Genomic DNA, 6,000 nt, shown 5'->3' on the forward strand with positions numbered 1-6,000 from the left:
GAGGGTTATTCCACTTTGTGGATGGTATGTACCACTGTACCAGCTGCAGACAACTCCCAACCTTGCTCTTTACTGCCTCTCCCATTGAATCAGCTGTGCCTTTACATAGTCAAATCCATTATCCAGCTTCACTAGAGGGAGCGAAGACTGTAAGGAGGGGTTAATGCACAGTGCGGCAGGAGAAGTGAAGGAGAGAAAAATGGAGGGAAAAAGGCAGAGGAAAAGAAACGAAAAGAAAAAGGCTGAGGGTAAAAGATGGAGAGAAGGACCTTGGTGTTTTTAATTGGCGCCCATGTGATGTTATGAGATTACAATGATAATCCATATATTTATACTTCAAATAAAATTCCATCCAATTACATTTCATTTTGAAGACAATAGTAAATTATCATGAAAATCATGTACTTTGAACCATCTCTCTCCCATTGGGCAACCATGTTCAATGCACACCTTAGAGATGTAGATACATCTTTGCACAAAGCCCCCCCATGATTTCTTCATATCTTGTAATGCACATACAATTCAGAGAATATGACCCCACTGATAGAAAAGCCCATCAAATGCAGTACATGTTACATAGACATTATAGATAACATGCGCTGTGTTCATCGTTGACTGTGCCCATCCTATAATAAGTAAATCTCCCAATCACATGCATATTATCAGATCATAAAAACCACCTTGCACATACAATGGATATACTGCCATATTTATATAAAATTCTCATCACATTTCTATCCTCTGTAATATTCTGAATGAAAGAGCGCAGAAATCCATACATCACATACATATATGCACATAAATGACCAATGTCCCCTTGTGCCCTTTCCACGCATATTCACACACAGCACTCACCGCAAAGCCATCTGCAGGAGCGTGTGAGGATAGGAGAGTCAGCAGCACAGTAGCTGTGTGTGTATGTGTATGTCTCTGTACCAAGGAGTCTTGCAGCTGCTAACTGTGCAAAATACATTACAAAAGCAGACTCCCTCCCCCCCCCGACCCACTGTGACGTGAGCATGGGCAGATTAACCTGCTGTATGCTGACAATTGGTGGATCACCCCTATGTGGAGCATCAGCACCTTGGAGCTCTTTCTTAAAATAGCAGCACATCAACCCTTTAACCCACTATATGCAAATAAAAAAATCTGCATGATGTCCTCATATCAGTTATCAATTGCATATAGAGTATATATATACTATACTACCCGACGGTTACAAGCGCCATCCTATTATTTTTCATTGACTAGTGTAATAAAGAATTACTATACATTATAAATTGCATGGATAAAAAAAATTCTAGAAAAAAAATCATCAAAGAGACTATCAGAATCATGAATGAAGCAAGCATTCGCGATGAGGATTTGCAGAGAGAAATGTCAGTCACAAACGAGGATGAGCTCTTTTCTGTACCAAAAAAAGGTTCCTGTGAATATAACCAATAGGAATCTGTTAAGAGCTCCTCCTGCCTAGTAACTGAATCTTACAAACCCAAGGAATCTTTGGTGTAAGATGTGGTTAGAAAATATATCTTTTATTAAGGGACATTTACAGATTAAATGTAATGACAATAGTAGACTGTTGAAAACAATTAATACTTAATCATCACAGTCAAGTCAATTACACTTCAGGAATTTCAATCTGTCCATGTCACGAGGTGGCAGGGATAACAGGGGACTGGGGCTCTTAATCTGGCCCTCAGGCTAGGGGGGCTCTAGCTGTCCCTGATCCTAGAGATACTTCTGATGGTGATGATGTCAGGGCCGCCTTTCTACCCCCGCACCTGACCAGCCCTGATCTAGTATCCTCTCCCTCACTATCCCAGGGGATTGGGGGGCCAGGACAGAAGCATGTAAACACCAACAGTGATTGACAAACAGGGGAACCAAAACTCTATCACACAGCACTCACACACAGAGTAATCAGACAACCAGTGATAAGGAGGAAAACTAAAGCAGGGAGGAAATAACCAGATGACTGAAGGAATTCTACTGAACACCAAGCAACATTGAGTAAACCACCAGACTGGAAAACAACAGCACACGGGCCGGTGTAGCAGAAAGCTATACCGTTGTTGGAATAGGAAGACAAATTCCTCCATCTTAAAAAGGCAGGGAGTACCTGTGATACGTCTTCCGCAACATGTGATCAAAAGTGTAACCAGCAGGCTAGCAGAAATTAACTCATGCTAGTCCGATCACTAATGAGCACACAGCTGGTCGATGCCCGAGCAACTCAGAAGCACCAGAGAGTGCATAGTGAGGAGTGTCAGAGTCTGTGGTCTGAACAGTGTCTAATGCCACCATGACACTTGGTGAGTCTAGTGCAAAACGTTGTGTGACAGTCCAGTTAGAAAACATAAGCAATTGTGAATTAATTTAATCTGCTTTGGAGCAAATCAAAGTGACATATAAACTGGAGCGGTAACAAAAGACAAGCCCCAAATAGGGAATGGGTTTGGGGTGGTGGTCCCAGACTATTTCTCACTTCTAGTCATTATTGACTGATCATCGCTAGTTTTGCATTTTGCTACTAATAGCATGAGGTGGTACCTGAGGCCCTTTCAGATCACAGATAGTCCAGTTCTTTCAGGATAGCACTACCATAGGTGCTGTCTGAAGTATAGTTTGCCATGTCATGAAGCACAGTTTCAAGAGCATGGAGCAGAAACCAGGTATTAGCCAAATGCACTGGAAGACTAGACAGGGCTAGCAGCAGAACCACATTTGAAAAGATGAACAAAGTGAGTACTTTCAGAGCTCTGAAAAATGAACTCCAGTGGGCTACTAGTGTGCATGTTTCTGAACATACTGTCTACATTTCCCCTTGAAGACACCAATGTAGTTGTAGTGTGAACTGTGATATGCGTTAATAATGTTGACATGTGTATTGCTTGACAAGACGGAAAGATGGAGTTAGGGGTACTTTGCACACTACGGCATCGCAAGCCGATGGTAGCGATGCCGAGCGCGATAGTCCCCGCCCCCGTCACAGCTGCGATATCTTGTGATAGCTGCCGTAGCGAACATTACCGCTACGGCAACTTCACATGCACTTACCTGCCCTGCGACGTCGCTCTGGCCGGTGAACCACCTCCTTCCTAAGGGGGCGGGTCGTGCGGCGTCACACGGCAGACGGCCAATAGAAGCAGGGGGCGGAGATGAGCGGGACATAAACATCCCGCCCACCTCCTTCCTTCCTCATTGCAGCTGGGACACAGGTAAGGCGATGTTCCTTGCTCCTGCGGCTTCACACATAGCGATGTGTGCTGCCACAGGAACGATGTGCGTCACTTTCGATTTGACCCCACCGACATCGCACCTGCGATGTCGTAGTGTGCAAAGAACCCCTTAATGTTTGACATTAGCCCAGAGGGGCAGTGTCTACACTGAAGGTACAGTAACGGTTTCTAGTCAGGAGGTCAGGTAGGGCCTAGCATGTAATAGTGAGAGACCTAAGGTTTGACTAGTGAGCAGAGCCACATGATGTGGGTGTCCCTGACATGAGAGGATACCGAGGAGAAGATAGCATGATTCTGAATACCGAGAGAGAGAATTGTCTGACATACAGAGTGAGCGGCTGGAGACGGATCCTGAGGCAGGACGCATAGTAGTATGACCCCGAGTTTACAACAAACATAAGGTGACGGGCAAGGACTGAGCAGAGAATGTGAGACTAAGTGAAGTTGGAAGTTAAGAGGCTGTCTATAGAAATGCTTTGCACTGAAGAAGAATAGTACGAAAATGTACGCATACGCTATCTACTGCAGATAGTTGTCGTCAAGTTTTTGTTTAGTAAACACTGTTTGCAAAGAACTGGTAGTCTCTCTCACTGAGTTGTACAATGACTCGCCCACCCCAGGGCTATGGGACACCCGGTGCCGGGCCGGACTAGTCCGGAGGTAGTCAGTGGTGGCGGGGCCCGGCTCCGTGGCCCTGGTGGGTGTCAGTTAAATATGGCTGGTGACTTGGGGTTTGAATAAAGTTTTTGTTCGTGACGCCACCTGTGGTATGCGGCTATTAAGCCGCCGCTGCTGTGTGAGGACTCCGGGGTGATGATATGGCAGCAATGGTGATACTGCTCCCCACAGGTGGAGCAGTGCCCCGGGGCACAGTTGGTGCTCGTGAAAGTCTATGGTGTTGTGTGGATAACACGGTGCAGGGCCGACAGGCAATGAAAGAACCAGGCACAAACAACAGTCTCTTTACCTTCTCCTCTTTTACTTTAAGAACAGTCCAGTCCTGGGAGACCGTCACAGGTGGTGAAGGGGATCCGGTCGGCCTGGGAGTACTTGGGGTGATCTTTTTGGCCAGCTGAGTATGAGGCCTACTCCTGTTCTTTTCTTTACTATTATAGGACCCTGCTCTCTGGATCTAGCAATGGCCCTCTTGCTGCTGGGACCGGTGGTACGTCCCTTTCCCTCTGTACAATTAGAGTGTTGGCCACCCATAGTCCAGTGGCCCAATTGTCCATTTACTTAATCACCTAAAACAAAACATTACATACCAGACATTTTCACATAACTATTTACACTCTGTTAGGTATTTTACTTTCTATGTTCTATACCTTGGAGGGGGCTGTCCCCGAGTGCTACGTTGGGACCGGCGTAGCTCTGGGGTTTGTCCCTGACTACTTGGAGTGTCTGCCCCCCCCCGTGTTATTGGTAGGCCTAACCCTGACAGGGATGCATGTTGGTTGCCTACGGGGTCTCAGATTCGCCAAGGGTACGGCAGGTTCACCACTGGCAGGGGGTTGAGCCTCCTGTTCTACTGCTGGCGTGTCATCTTGTGTTGGAGCGGACGGTTCTTTAGGTGGATCTGGAACCTCTCTTGTTTCTGTCTCGACCAACTGCGGGAACGTCAAGACTGGTACCACTATGGCATTGTTTATTCGGGTCCAAGTTTTGGGGAATTTTCCAAGGATTGTTTGGATCATCTCTTCCTCTTTTTCTTGACTTTGGGGACTTTCTTGTACTTCTTCTATTTCTTTTTGGGTTCTGCACCGTTCAGGGCACACTTTCAGGCGGTCTCGAGAAACTGCTTGATAGGTCTTGCCTTCATCTTTGCTTATGAGGCATACCTTACTATTGTCAAAGTTGGAGGGAATAATGGTGTAGGGTTCATTCTCCCACTGATCATCTAATTTATGCGCCCTCCGCTTTTTCTTGAGGACCTGTTCTCCAGGTGCTAAGGGAGTTGCTGGGGATGTTTGATTGTAGTTCTGCTCTTGTCTCGTTCTTGCTTGGGACAGGCTCCTTTCTACGCATTCCTGGACCTTGCGGTACTGCTGTTGTCGCTCTGTATCCTAATCTTCTATCTCCTGAACCGCTTCAGGTGACACAGTCCCCATCTCAAAGTCTACAGGTAACTTGCCAGGTCTTGCTCGCATCAGGTAAGCAGGGCTGCAGTTGGTCGAATTTACTGGGATATGGTTGTACAGGTCTACCAGATCTGGTAACTTCTCTGGCCATTGGTTTCTTTCTTCCAGAGGTAGAGTCTTCAGCATATCAATAACCACATGGTTCATCTTCTCGCACAATCCATTGGTTTGGGGGTGGTACGGTGTTGTTCGGATTTTCTTACAGCCGTACATGTTACAGAACTCTTGGAACACTTCGGCCTCGAACGCAGGACCTTGATCAGTCAGTACCCTTTCCGGATATCCGTGAGGCCGACAAAAGTATGCCTGGAATGCTCTAGCTGCTGTTCTGGTCCTTCACAGGCACTACTACCAGGAAACGAGAGTAATGGTCCACAATGGTGAGGGCGTACACATAGCCTGACCAGCTTGGTGTTAACTTCACGTGGTCCAGGGCTACCAACTCCAGGGGCTGCTTCATGACAATTGGCTGTAGGGGAGACCTCTGGCTGGCATCATCCTTCCGCCTCAGGTTACACGGACCACAGTCTCGGCACCACTTCTCGATCATCTTTCTCATGTGCACCCAGTAGAACCGATCGCGGAGTAAGGTCTCCAACTTCTTCCACCCGAAGTGTCCT

General features: G+C 46.7%; 1 protein-coding gene across 1 annotated transcript in view; it reads right to left on the reverse strand.

Annotated features, from left to right (window-relative positions):
- LOC142291580 (CYFIP-related Rac1 interactor A-like) overlaps positions 1–897 on the reverse strand; it is a 126,176-nt gene extending 125,279 nt beyond the window's left edge. Inside the window, exon 1 of the mRNA XM_075336216.1 lies at positions 856–897. The gene's annotated coding sequence lies outside the window, so the exon portion shown is untranslated. The remainder of the gene's footprint in view (positions 1–855) is intronic.
- Positions 898–6,000: the final 5,103 nt, after the last annotated feature.

The sequence above is a fragment of the Anomaloglossus baeobatrachus genome, chromosome 2 (assembly GCF_048569485.1).
Source record: "Anomaloglossus baeobatrachus isolate aAnoBae1 chromosome 2, aAnoBae1.hap1, whole genome shotgun sequence".
Classification (NCBI taxonomy): domain Eukaryota; kingdom Metazoa; phylum Chordata; class Amphibia; order Anura; family Aromobatidae; genus Anomaloglossus; species Anomaloglossus baeobatrachus.